The 14,602-nt window shown below is 40.0% G+C and overlaps 1 protein-coding gene across 1 annotated transcript in view; it reads left to right on the top strand.

Moving 5' to 3' along the window:
- CPEB3 (cytoplasmic polyadenylation element binding protein 3) overlaps positions 1 to 14,602 on the top strand; it is a 200,136-nt gene that overhangs the window by 28,885 nt on the left and 156,649 nt on the right. The window lies entirely within an intron of this gene.

Raw genomic sequence — 14,602 nt, 5'->3', positions numbered from 1 at the left:
TGATTCTTGGTGACCCCGTGGACTGTAGCCCACCAGGCTCCTCTGTCTATGGGATTTTCCAAGCAAGAATACTGGAGTGGGTTGCCATTTCCTCCTCCAGGGGATCTTGATGACCCAGGGATCAAACCCATGTCTCCTGCTTCTCTTGCATTGGCAGGCAGATTCTTTACCACTGAGCCATCTGGAAACACACATGTACACATTTACATGGCATTCTTTGAAATGAAATCTCCAACAAACATAGGGTGTAAGTACATAACCATATCTTTACTGTTTCATCATCACGTGAAATTACGATAAAGAAGACTGACAAAGTAGTAAATGTATTAGGATGCTGAAAGAGACTTAATCTTATTTGGTAAATCAAAAGAGTAGAGACATCTTTCTACATTAGGTTATTATCAGAACAGTAACTATATTGTTCTTTTATCCATCAGTTCAGTTCAGTTCAGTCGCTCAGGTCAGTCATGTGTTGGACTCTTTGAGACCCCATGGACTGCATACACTATTCATACACTGTTTTCATATTAGAAGCTTAATTCTTCAGGAAATACAAACTGCTGAAGCTTAAAAATTTTGCTAATATGTATCAGATGCTTTAATGTTATGCCTTTCATCAAGTCTTATTTTCTTTAGAAATATAGCGTTAAGGAAACAAAAGTTTGGAAAATAATGAAAATTTGGAAACAAATGTCCTACAACAGGAGAAAGAGTAAATTAATTCCACCAAATTTTAGTATGGAATATCTTCATTAAACATTAAATAGCATGTCTTTAAACTAGTGGTTTTGAAATGCCTTTAATGGCAAGAGAATTTGGCTTCATCTAAAGTTAAGGAAGTACTTTCAGTTTCTAAATTGTAAGTACAATATATTTTCTCCTTTGATTTATCTCTACATTACAGGCCTGGAGCCTGAATTCCAAAGATGAATATGGTCCTGATCCTGGAGCTTTTGGAGGAAAGACAGATGTGTAAACAGATAGTACACAAATATGGAGAATATTATAATAGAGATATGTATGTGGGACAGAGGTGTATATAAAGAAAGGAACGGGCAGTTTTGCTTACATGGTCAGGGTCAGCTCTCTTAGGTGAGTAGGAGCAGGTTATCAAGAGGTACAAAGGTGTTTCAGGCAGAAGGAATACATGCATAGGCATTATACTACATGGTGCAACCCATCCAGGGACCTGTAGCAGTAGTTTGGTATGGCTGGGAAGAAGAGTAGAAGATTCAGGTTGTATTGCATCCTCTTGGCAAGGGAAAAGTAATTAGAGTTTTAGAAAGGGGCATAAAATGGTAAAACTGTGAATGATTACTCAGGCTTTAGTGTGGAGGCCATATTTGGAAGAGTACTTATGAGAGACATTCCCTAGAGAAGGAAATGGCAACCCACTCCAGTATTCTTGGCTGGAAAATCCCACGGACAGAGGAGACTGGCAGGCTGCAGTCTGTGGGGTCACAAAGAGTCGGACAGGACTGAGCGGCTGAGCACAGCAACGAGAGACATTAGGATGTTACTGCCATAGTTTAGGTGAAACAAAGTGCTGCCTGTGAATGCAGGGGCGGGGGGCAGAAATGTGAAAGTGAAAGTCACTCAGTCATGTCTGACTCTTTGCGACCCCGTGGACTATACAGTCCATGGAATTCTCCAGGCCACAAAACTGGAGTAGGTAGCCTTTCCCTCCTCCAAGGGATCTTCCCAACCCAGGGATCGAACCCAGGTCTCTCGCATTGCAGGCGGATTCTTTACCACCTGAGCCACAAGGGAAGCAGAAATTTAGAAGGCAAAATTAACAAGTTTTAGTGACAAATCCCTGATAGCTCAGTTGGTAAAGAATCTGCCTGCAATGCAGGAGACCCTGGTTTGATTCCTGGGTCGGGAAGATCGCCTGGAGAATAGATAGGTTACCCATTCCAGTATTCTTGGGCTTCCCTTGTGGAATTAGTCCTGAATATTCATTGGAAGGACCTGATGCTAAAGCTGAAACTCCAATACTTTGGCCACCTGATACTAAGAACTGACTCATTGGAAGAGACCTTGATGCTGGGAAAGATTGAAGGCAGGAGGAGAAAGGGATGACAGAGGATGAGATGGTTGGATGACATCACTGACTTGATGAACATGAGTTTGAGCAAGCTCTGGGAGTTGGTGATGGACAGGGAAGCCTGGCGTGCTGTAGTCCATGGGGTCCCAAAGAGTTGGACACGACTGAGTGACTCAACTGAACTGAACTGAATCCAGTCCAGTATTCTTGGGCTTCCCTTGTGGCTCAGCTGGTATAGAATCTACCTGCAAGGCGGGAGACCTGGGTTCGATCCCTGAGTTGGAAAGATCCCCTGGAGAAGGGAAAGGCTACCTACCCCAGTATTCTGGCCTGGAAAATTTCATGGACTACACAGTCCATGGGGTCTCAAAGAGTTGGACACAATTGCAGCCATGAAATTAAAAGACGCTTACTCCTTGGAAGGAAAGTTATGACCAACATAGATAGCATATTAAAAAGCAGAGACATTACTTTGCCAACAAAGGTCTGTCTAGTCAAGGCTGTGGTTTTTCCATTGGTCATGTATGGATGTGAGAGTTAGACTGTGAAGAAAGCTGAGTGCCGAAGAATCGATGCTTTTGAACTGTGGTGTTGGAGAAGACTCTTGAGAGTTCCTTGGACTGCAAGGAGGTTCAACCCGTCCATCCCAAAGGAGATCAGTCCTGGGTGTTCATTGGAAGAACTGATGCTGAAGCTGAAACTCCGGTACTTTGGCCACCTGATGAAGAGTTGACTCATTGGAAAAGACCCTGATGCTGGGAGGGATTGGGGGCAGGAGGAGAAGGGGATGACAGAGGATGAGATGGCTGGATGGCATCACCGACTCGATGGACATGAATTTGAGTAAACTCTGGGAGCTGGTGATGGACAGGAAGGCCTGGCGTGCTGTGATTCATGGGGTCGCAAAGAGTCAGACACGACTGAGGGATTGAACTGAACTGAACTGAACTGAAGTGAGCGACTTTCACTAGTGACCAGTTGGACTTGCCCATCAGTGAGGTGGAAGAGAAAGGACAAAATCATGTCCAGATTCTTAACTTGATTGACGACATGGATGGTGGTACCATTTAATAGGATTTAGACAAGAGAAGTGCTATAGGATCCTAAGAGAAGTTGTTGCTTAAGTAGTGGTTTGGAGCTTAGTAAAAAGATTTATTCTGGAAACCTAGATACTGGTGAACTCAGTTTTCCAGTTCATGAATGTAACACTTTCTTTTGGAGAGAGCAGAATTAGGAGAACTCTGGGGGTAACTGTATTTAGAGGCCAGGAGAACTGAGAATAAGCTTCAGAAGTGAAGAACCAGGAGAGCAGTATCTTCAAAGACAATGGAATATTGTATTAGTTGGCTACTTCTCTGTAACAAGTTACCACAAGCTTACTGGTGGTAAGCTTAAAGAAACTCCATTCATTTATTAGTTTATAGTTCTTTATGACTGGGGTTCTCTGTTTAGGGTGTCAGATTCACTTTCAGGTTCATTCTTTTTGGCTGAATTGCCTTTGCAGGACTAGGGTTCCTATTTTCCTTCTAGCTTGGAATCTTGGGGGGGGCACCTTAGAATTCTGCCTACTACAAGAGTGTTATGAAGGATAACTGGAAAATAAACTAAAAATTGAAAAGTTGTCAGTTGGTCATTGATGAGTAAGATCAGTAGCCAGAGCAATTTTTGTAGGATGGTAGGGCAGAAGCTAGATGCAGTAAATTTAGGGAGTCAACTGGAAGTCAAAGGAAGTAAAGCTTGGATTTAGAGGTTTCTTTTAAGTAGCTTCTCTGGAATGGGAAGGAGAAGCCTAGACATTAACTTATGAAATCGATCTCAAGGAAACAAGATAGAATGAACTCTAGACTACAGCTGGAGGGATTAATGTAGACTTGTAGGGGAACTCAGTTTCTTTTGAGGTAGGAGGAAAGCAAGTATGAGTGGGGACATGGGTACGTTTGTAAAGAGGGAGGGAGGCAGCTGAGAAATTGAGGAAATTCTGTGTAATATCCTCAGTTTTTCTGTAGAGGTTAGAGACAGGGTCAATAGAAAGCAGGTGAAGTTTTGGAATTGCTACTTTGCAGCTAGGTTTTTCGTAAAATTGTTGAATGAATGAGTGAACAAACTTAAACCTAATGGACAGAGAGGCAAGAAGTATAAAGAACCCCAGGTGCTCTTCAGAGTGCCTACCAAACCACACCTGAGTCACCTGGCTTCCTTTTGCTCCCTTTTTCTTGTTCCATTCTCAAACTTACTCTGATCTAGAATTGCTTAATGAGTCCTTCCTCAGATGCTCTGGACTTCCTGCATGTAAATTGCCTTTAGGCTATAACAATCTTAGAAGTTTTCTAGATGACTTAGGGGATATCTTTTCTTCCAAGGAGTAGCATCACTGACTCAATGGATGTGAGTCTGAGTGAACTCCAGGAGTTGGTGATGGACAGGGAGGCCTGGCGTGCTGTGATTCATGGGGTCGCAAAGAGTCGGACACGACTGAGAAACTGAACTGAACTGAACTGAACTAGGGGATATCTTATTTATCATAATTGACCAGAATGATTTTTCCTTCCTTAGACTGTGAGGCCTTTGAAGTCAAGGGATTTGTGCTTTTGTGTGTGTGTGTGTGCGTGCGCCTCTAATACTGGTCTGGCACATAGGAATCCTACCTCCCTCCACTGGCCCCCCAGTTTATTTCTCTAGCTTCAATGACCCAGATTTAAGGCTCCCCTTCTTACTTGGCCAGATTTTGCTGTTTTCGCCTCTGCCTTAGAGAAGATAGTTAACCTTTGCAAATACATGTATATGTTTTATACATTTAAAGAAAGTAGAACAAAAAATGGGCTTCCCTGGTGGCTCAGACAGTAAAGAATGTGCTTGCAATGCAGGAGACCCAGGTTTGATCATCAGTCAGGAAGATCCCCTGGAGAAGGGAATGGCTATCCACTCCAATATTCTTGCCTAGAGAATCCTATGGACAGAGGAGCCTGATGGGCTACAGTGCATAGGGTTGCAAAGAATGGGACATGATTGAACAACTAACACTTTCACTTTCATAACAGAAAGACAGAAAAGTACAAAAATCATGTGTCCTGTTTTCTGAACTTTTGAAGTAAATACACATGTGTAACAGGATGTGTCACCAGTATCCCTGCAGCCCCCTTTTATATCCCCCATAAATCATTATTTTTCTGCAGAAGTTACCAGAATACTATCTTTTGGACGCATAAATTAGTTTTATTAGAACTTTATATAAGTGGAGTCATATATATTCTTACATGGTAGACTTTTTTCACTTCGCATTGCATTCATGCAGTTCATCTAGGTTGTTCTATAAAGTTGGAGTCTGTTCATTGTCTTTGCCTTATGATATTTGATTCTATGACTCTGTCATGATTTACTTATTCAGTCTGTTGTAAATGGATATTTGGGTTGTTTCCAGGTTTGGGCTATTGTGAATAATGTTGTTTTGAGTATGTCTTTTGGTGACCATCTGTTGCCATGTTTATTGTATATATATCTGGATGCAGAATTGCTGGACCATAAGGTGTGTGGAATGGGCACATTTAATTCAGATGACCATTGTATCTACTACTGTGGACAAGAATCCCTTAGAAGAAATGGAGTAGGCCTCTGAGTCAGTCTGAAATGTAGTACTTGGGTGCAATCTCAAAAACGACAGAATGATCTTGGTTCGTTTCCAAGGCAAGTCATTTAGTATCACAGTAATCTAAGTCTGTGCCCCAACCACTAATGCGGAAGAAGCTGAAGTTGAACAGTTCTATGAAGACCTCCAAGATTTCTAGAACTAACACCAAAGAAGGATGTCCTTTTCATCATAGGAGACTGGAATGCAGAAGTAGGAAGTCAAGAGATACCTGGAGTAACAGGGAAGTTTGGCCTTAGAGTACAGAAAGAAACAGGACAAAGACTAACAGTTTTGCCAAGAGAATGCACTGGTCATAGCAAAGCACCGTCTTCTAACGCAAGAGACAATTCTACACATGGACATCACCAGATGGTCAATACCGAAATCAGACTGATTTTATTCTTTGTAGCCAAAGATGGAGAAGCTCTATAGTCAGCAAAAACAAGACAAGGAGCTGACTGTGGCTCAGATCATGAACTCCTTATTGCCAAATTCAGACTGACATTGAAGAAAGTAGGGAAAACCACTCAGCCATTCAGGTATGACCTAAATCAAATCCTTTATGATTATACAGTGGAAGTGACAAACAGATTTAAGGGATTAGATCTGATAGAGTACCTGAAGAACTATGGATGGAGGTTCGTTACATTGTACAGGAGGTGGTGATCAAAACCATCCCCAAGGGAAAAAAAAATGCAAAAAGGAAAAATGGTTGTCTGAGGAGGCCTTACAAATAGCTGAGAAAAGAGTAGCAAAGGCAAAGGAGAAAAGGAAAGATATACACATCTGAATTCAGTGTTCCAAAGAATGGCGAGGAGATAAGAAAGCCTTTTTAAGTGAACAATGAAAAGAAATAGAGGAAAACAACAGAATGGGAAAGACTAGAGATCTCTTCAAGAAAATTAGAGATACCAAGGGAACATTTCATGCAGAGATGGACGTAATAAAGGACAGAAATGGTATGGACGTAACAGAAGCTGAAGATATTAAGAAAAGGTGGCAAGAATACACAGAACCATGATGGTGTGATCACTCACAGCCAGGCATCCTAGAGTGTGAAGTCAAGGAGGCCGTAGGAATCATCACTATGAACAAAGCTAGTGGAGGTGATGGAATTCCAGGTGAGCTATTTCAAATCCTAAAAGTGGATGCTGTCAAAGTGCTGCGTTCAATATGCCAGCAAATTTAGAAGACTCAGCAATGGCCACAGGACTGGAAAAGGTCAGTTTTCATTCCATTCTCTAAGAAGGGCAATGCCAAAGAATGTTCACACTATCACACAATTACACTTATTTCACATACTAGCAAAGTAATGCTCAAAATCTTTCAAGCCATAAGCACTTCAACAGTATGTGAACCGAGAACTTCTAGATATAGAAGCTGGATTTAGAAAAGGCAGAGAAACCAGAAATCAAATTGCCAACATCCGTTGAATCATAGACTAGCAAGAGAATTCCAGAAAAACATCTACTTCTGCTTCATTGACTGTGCTAAAGCCTTTGAATGTGTGGATCACAACAAACTGGAAAATTCTTAAACAGATGGGAATATCAGACGACCTTATTTGCCTCCTGAGAAACCTGTATGCAGGTCAAGAAGGAACAGTTAAAACCAGACATGGAACAATGGACTGGTTCAAAATTGGGAAAGGAGTACGTCAAGGCTGTATACTGTCACCCTGCTTATTTAACTTGTATGCAGTGTACACCATGTGAAACGCCAGACTGGATGAAACACAAGCTGGAATCAAGATTGCCAGGAGAAATATCAATAACTTCAGGTATGCAGATGATACCATGCTTATGGCAGAAAGCAAAGAGGAACTAAAGAGCCTCTTGATGAAGGTAAAAGAAGAAAGTGAAAAAGCTGGCTTAAATCTCAACTTTCAAAAAAACGAAGATCATGACCTCTGGTCCCTTCACTTCATTGTAAATAGATGGGGAAACAATGGAAACAGTAACAGAGTGTATTTTCTTGGGCTCCAAAATCACTGCAGACTGTGACTTTGGCCATGAAATTAAAAGATGCTTACTCCTTGGAAGAAAAGCTATGACAGACCTAGACATTAGGTTACATTATTAAAAAGCAGAGACATTACTTTGCTGGCAGTGGGCCGTATAGTGAAAGCTATGGTTTTTCCACTAATCATATATGGATGTGAGAACTGAACAATAAAAAAGCTGAAGACTGAAGAATTGATGCTTTCGAACTGTGGTGTTGGAGAAGACTCTTAAGAGTCCCTTAGATTGCAAGGAAACCAAATCAGTCAGTCCTAAAAGAAATAAACTTTGAATATTCATTGGAAGGACTGATGCTGAAGCTGAAGCTCCAATACTTTGGCTACCTGATGGGAAGAGCCGATTCATTGGAAAAGACCCTGATGCTGGGAAAGATTGAGGGCAGGAGGAGAAGGGGACGACAGAGATGAGGTGGTTGGATGGCATCACTGACTCAATGGACTTGAGTCTGAGCAAACTCCAGGAGATAGTGAAGGACAGGGAAGCGTGGTGTGCTACCGTCCATGGGCTCGCAGAGTCGGACATGACTGAGTTGACTGAACAAGAATAAGAAAGTTGTGTGGACATTTGTTTTAATGGATCCTAGTAAATAGTTTTGCAGTGTAGTTGTATAGTTAAATTCAATTATACTTCCATCAGCAGTGTTTGAGAATGAGTGGCCTTACATCCTTGCAAATATATGGTATTTGTGTCTTTTCCAGTTTTTGTCATTTTAGTTGTATTTTGTATTTCTTTGGTGACAAGTGACGTAGAGCACATTTTCATATGCTTTTTGAACATTTGAGTATCTTTTGTTGAAGTCTCTTGCCCATTTTTCTTTGGGATGTTCACTGTTATTAATTTGTAAGAGTTCTTCATGTATTTGAATTATAATTATTTTGAATATTGCCTATATTTCTCCCTTTCTTTGATTTTTCACTCTGACTTTTGGTAAACAGATGTTCTTAATTAGTTTAGTTTATTAAATTTTTCCTTTATATTTATTGCTTTTGTGACCTTTTGAAAAAATTTTTGCCTACTCTAATGTCATGAAAATATTCTCATATGTTCTTTTAAAGACTTTCTTATTTACCTTTTACATTTAGACCTACAATCCATCTGGAATTGATTTTTGTGTATGGTATGGTAAGGATGAAGGTCTCTTTTTTGCCATATGGACATTCAGTTGACTCCAGTATTCTTTATTGAAAAGACCATCCTTTCACCACTGCAGTTACTGTGTTCAGAAATCTGGTCACCATGTTACAGGAAGGGGGGCCCCTTTCAGGGCTTTAGAGTGGGCTCTTGTGTAACACTCGGAAATGAACTGCCCAAGGAAATACGTGTGCTGACAAAACAAGAGCCTTTATTGGTAAAGGGTGCCTGAGTGGAGAGCAAGAGGATAAGGGAACCCTGGAGAATTTACTCTGCCATGTGGCTTGTAGTCTTATGTTTTATGATTAGTTTCCGGGTTGTCTATGACCAGTCATCTCTGGTCCATAGTCAGACTCAGGGTCCTTCCTGGTGGCACATTGATCTTTCAGCCAGGATGGGTTCCAGCACAAAGGATTCTGGGATATTGGTTGTCTCCTCACTCTTTTGGCTCCTCCTGAATTCTGGTTAGTTTTTGGAGGCAGGACCATGTTCCTTATTGGGACCTCTTGTTGTGGACAGCTCAGGCAAGCAGTTATCATCATGTCTGGCCAAGACAAGTGGTTAGGTCAACAGTTTCCTAAGAACTATACATTTGTGGATCTGTTTCTGGACTTTTTGGTCCATTTGTCTATTTGCTTATCCTTGTGCCCGTAACCACACAATCTAATTACTATTGCTTCATAATAAATCTTGATGTCTAGTAGTATAAGTCCCTCTAAGTTTTTTTTTTTTTCACCTAGGTATTGTTGGCATTGTTGCCCTTTGCACATAATTGTAAATTTAATTCAACAAATATTTACTGAATACCTATTTATTATGTCCTAGGCACAGTGATATATGTTGGGAATATAGCTGTTAATAAGATAGGCGTGGTCCTTCCTTTAGTTGGAGAAGCCACTCACATAGAGATGAGAAGAGGGCCTAGGATAGAGTCCTGAGGAACTCAATACTTAAAGTCAGCAAAGAAGACTGAGAGAGAGCATGAGTGTGCATATGGGGGCAAGCGAGTAATACCCCAAAGGTAAGAAAACCAACAAAGAACAGCCTGAAGAAAGCCAAGGGAAGAAGGTATATCTAGAAAGTGTGGTTAATGTTGCTGCAAGGTCAAGCAAGATAAGACTAACAAAACATCCTTTGGACTTAGCTCTGATTGTCCATTGCTATAATGAAGCAGTTTCTGTAGGGGGCAGGGTGTGTGTCTTTATTAGATTGTGAAATCTTTAGTAGGAACAAAGTTCCTTGTTTAATTAGTGCTTAATAAATATTATTGCATGATGATCATCCAATGATCTATATACTACTGAGCATCCTAAGGGCCAAAATGGTTATCTATTTTATACCACTTCCCATTCTTGCTGCTGATGAAAAAGTAATTGCTCTTTATTGTAAATGGAGAATAATTTAATACTTAACTCAAGCCTTAGCTATTTTAGATAATCCAAAACCATACTTCATCCATCCATTCATTCATCCATCCATTCATTTATCCAGCAAGTATACATGGAGCAACCACCAACTACCCAGGACTCATGAGAATTGTATTGGAGGTGTAAGTAGGGAAAGGAAGGAAAAAAGGACGCCTGGAAAGATGTATTGACCCAGGTATATCTCAATGAATTAACTTTGCAATGATTGCAAAAATCTCTATTTTTAGAGCTTTCCATGATTATTCAAAAGGAGTCTGTGGTTAAGCTTTGTGACTTAAAGGCAAAATTTTAGAAAATGCTTCCTTTTTGGTTAAATAAAAAACAAGGGTTCAGGAGAGAAGGTATTTTTTGGGAGGCCTCCTATAATTTATTGTTTGCTTGGTATGTATTTATACTTTGGTATATAAATATATGGACTTCCCTTGTGGCTCAGACGGTAAAGCATCTGCCTACAATGCAGGAGACCCAGGTTCAATCCCTGGATCAGGAAGATCTCCTGGAGAAGGGAATGGCAACCCACTCCAGTATTCTTGCCACCACCCCCATCCCCCCAAAAGCAGCTCTGTTCTTTAGGGCTCTGATTGAATACCCCCAAGGAAATTTGTTTTAGATGAGTGTTCAGTCCCGTTCTATCTATTCATAATAATTCTAGATGGGATCCTCTCACCTGGCCAATTAAAAATACCTGCTCTGAGGCTGGCCATAGATTTAAGTTTTCTAGTAGGGTCATTTAAACTCAATTGGAGTGATGAGCTAAGTCTCAATAAAAAATTAACTTCTCACCTATTAAAAGGAAAGCTCCTACAATTATGAGGAGGATCTACATGGTTAACACCAGGCTATGGTCATTCAAGTTTAAAGGCTCCTCTATGTTGGGAACGGTTAAATCATACTAAAAATGGTCAACCTGGTAATTATGAGACAAGGCTGGGTGCTTTATGAACTATGCCTGTTATTACCCTTAGAGAGAGTGATTGGTATAGAACTCAGTGGTTTGTGGCACTAATTTATGGTGTTGACGTCTACAGGGATGATATGAAGGTGTAGCCTGGGATTCTCAAGAATTTAAGGTCATACATGTGAACAAATTACAGGTAACCCCAACCAGTCCTCCACTGGTATGATCCCAATGGGTCAAAGATCTGTATTCTACTGGTATTCTATTTAGCAGTATGTGTGTGTCTTCAATGGGGTTGGAGGATGTATGCAGGTCAGGAAGCAACAGTTAGAACTGGACATGGAACAACAGACTGGTTCCAAATAGGAAAAGGAGTACGTCAAGGCTGTATATTGTCACCCTGCTTATTTAACTTGTATGCAGAGTACATCATGAGAAATGCTGGGCTGGAAGAAGCACAAGATGGAATCAAGATTGCCGGGAGAAATATCAATAACCTCAGATATGCAGATGACACCACCCTTATGGCAGAAAGTGAAGAGAAACTAAAAGCCTCTTGATGAAAGTGAAAGAGGAGAGTGAAAAAGTTGGCTTAAAACTCAACATTCAGAAAACGAAGATCATGGCATCTGGTCCCATCACTTCATGGGAAATAGATGGGGAAACGGTGGAAACAGTGTCAGACTTTATTTTTGGGGGCTCCAAAATCACTGCAGATGGTGACTGCAGCCATGAAATTAAAAGACGCTTACTCCTTGGAAGAAAAGTTATGACCAACCTAGATAGCATATTGAAAAGCAGAGACATTACTTTGCCAACAAAGGTCCAACTAGTCAAGGCTATGGTTTTCCCAGTGGTCATGTATGGATATGAGAAATGGACTGTGAAGAAAGCTGAGCGCCGAAGACTTGATGCTTTTGAACTGTGGTGTTGGAGAAGACTCTTGAGAGTCCCTTGGACTGCAAGGAGATCCAACCAGTCCATTCTGAAGGAGATCAGCCCTGGGATTTCTTTGGAAGGAATGATGCTAAAACTGAAACTTGAGTAGTTTGGCCACCTCATGCGAAGAGTTGACTCATTGGAAAAGACTCTGATGCTGGGAGGGACTGGGGGCAGGAGGAGAAGGGGACGACAGAGGATGAGATGGCTGGATGGAATCACTGACTTGGTGGACGTGAGTCTGAGTGAACTCTGGGAGTTGGTGATGGACAGGGAGGCCTGGCGTGCTGTGATTCATGGGGTTGCAAAGAATCGGACACGACTGAACTGAACTGAACTGAAGCCTCGACAACTTTCATAATCTTTAAATGATGGTAACCGGGCTATTAATCTATTGAATTCTGAGATTTCTATGATGAGAAAGGCAGTACTAGACAACTGTAAGACCCTTGACACCTTACAGCATCTCAGGGAGATATCTATGCTATAATTCAAACTGAATGCTGTATTTTTGTACCTGATAAATCTTTTAATGTAACACATTTGAACCATATGAAAAATCAGATTTCTGCTCTAAGTGACCCATTCCCTAGTCTTGACAATCTTTAAAAAAAAAAAAAAAACTGGTGTGGGAGGCTCATGGCTAAAATATTTACTTTTAATTCTACTAATGTTATTAAGTATACGATTTGTATTTTGCTTGTTTCACAAGATTATTATTTCTTGTATTACCAAGTATATTACTGAGCCTTCAATGGAAATGATGACTAGACTTGAAGCAGTTGATCAAATGTATAGTTTGATACATGATCAATGATTGTAATAGTGTAACTCTAGAAGGCAATGGCACCCCACTCCAGTACTCTTGCCTGGAGAATCCCATGGACGGAGGAGCCTGGTAGGCTGCAGTCCATGGGGTTGCGAAGAGTCGGACATGACTGAGCGACTTCACTTTCAGTTTTCACTTTCACCCATTGGAGAAGGAAATGGCAACCCACTCCAGTGTTCTTACCTGGAGAATCCCAGGGACGGGGGAGCCCTGTGGGCTTCTGTCTATGGGGTCGCACAGAGTCGGACACGACTGAAGCAACTTAGCAGTAGCAGCAGCAGCTTATAGATATATGAGTCATTTTCTTTTTAAATTTGAGTGTTCATTTTAGGAACGGAAGAGCAGAGATAGTTCATTTTCAAATACAATACAGTTATGTTAAGCACAGGCAGTGCTAATTTATTTTTGTCATTTATCAAAGGGTCAGAGACCAACGTTTATTTTTCTTCACTGCATATATTATTAGTAGACCTGTACTTGGGGTCAGGTGGATTGCTAAATGCCCAATTAAACCATTTTCAAGTACACCTGAATAATAAGATTTTCTACCTTACCAATAAAATCTTGGCATATTAATTTTAAATAATCTTGAAAAATCTATCTCTTAAAACAAATCTTCATATGGATTTTATGAGGGAACTTTTGTTTTTTTAAACTTTATTGAAGTACTTGAAAATGTAGAAGTTGGGTAGATTAGGGAAGTCTTCAGAAGTAAGATTAACTGAGTTCATCCTTACAGACTCTGGAATGAATATGGTAAGTATAACACGTTGTCAGAGGAAAATTTTTCTTTAGAAAGATAGAGGAAGGAAAGAAAAAGGGGAATATACAGTAAGCTCATAGTAGGAATAAGAGGACCACTTATTTAGTTCTTTTAAAAAGAGCTTTTAGTAGATTGATTCAAAATGATTTTTTCTTCTTAAATTGTTTTGTTTTTTCCCTTGGAAATAAGTAGAAATAAAGACTGCTGACTGCTGCAAATTGGTAGTCTCTGATAGTACTACTTTAGTTCTAATTGGTGAAGAGGGGAAATAGAGAATTAAGATAGTTTTAAATGATGTTTGACATTTTTAATTCTTAGTTCAATCAGCACAGTCATCAAGTGACTTTATTCTGAACCCTTTGCATGAATGGCATTGAACCAAATCCCACAAGAGATAATACCTTCTGCCTATGTGAGCAAACTGGTAGTTGAAGTATTGCTTTCAGAAGCTATAGATAACACCAGTTGATGTTAAGATGTTGTGAGATTCCAGCCTTGGGGTAATGAGGTTAAGATAGGAAAAATGTACATCAGGGGAAAAAAAGTTTTAAAAGAAACGGTATCTACTTTCTGCTTTGAATAAAGATGTCACTGTCCTATGCAGTGAAACAATAAACATGTCAAATTATTTTTTAATATTTAACTAAAACACTTTTAGTTTTAAAGAGTTGAATTTTATTTGATTGATCATTGTATGAATAATGCAAAGTAAACTTTCATTTTGACAAGTAAAATAAGGAGGTGTATGATTTAGAGCATATCGAGTAGAATCTTGAAATAAGTGATTTGTACCTTCATTGAAAATCAAATAGAAATCTTGGTGGATAGACAATGTCCAAAATTTATGACTGAAACCTATCTTTAACCTGACGTCCAAGGTTAATATCATATTTAATATTAAGGTACTTTTCATTTTATAATA

The sequence above is a fragment of the Ovis aries genome, chromosome 22 (assembly GCF_016772045.2).
Source record: "Ovis aries strain OAR_USU_Benz2616 breed Rambouillet chromosome 22, ARS-UI_Ramb_v3.0, whole genome shotgun sequence".
Lineage (NCBI taxonomy): Eukaryota > Metazoa > Chordata > Mammalia > Artiodactyla > Bovidae > Ovis > Ovis aries.
The sequence above is the reverse complement of the archived record's forward strand: the minus strand, read 5'-3'. Positions and strand labels throughout refer to the sequence as shown.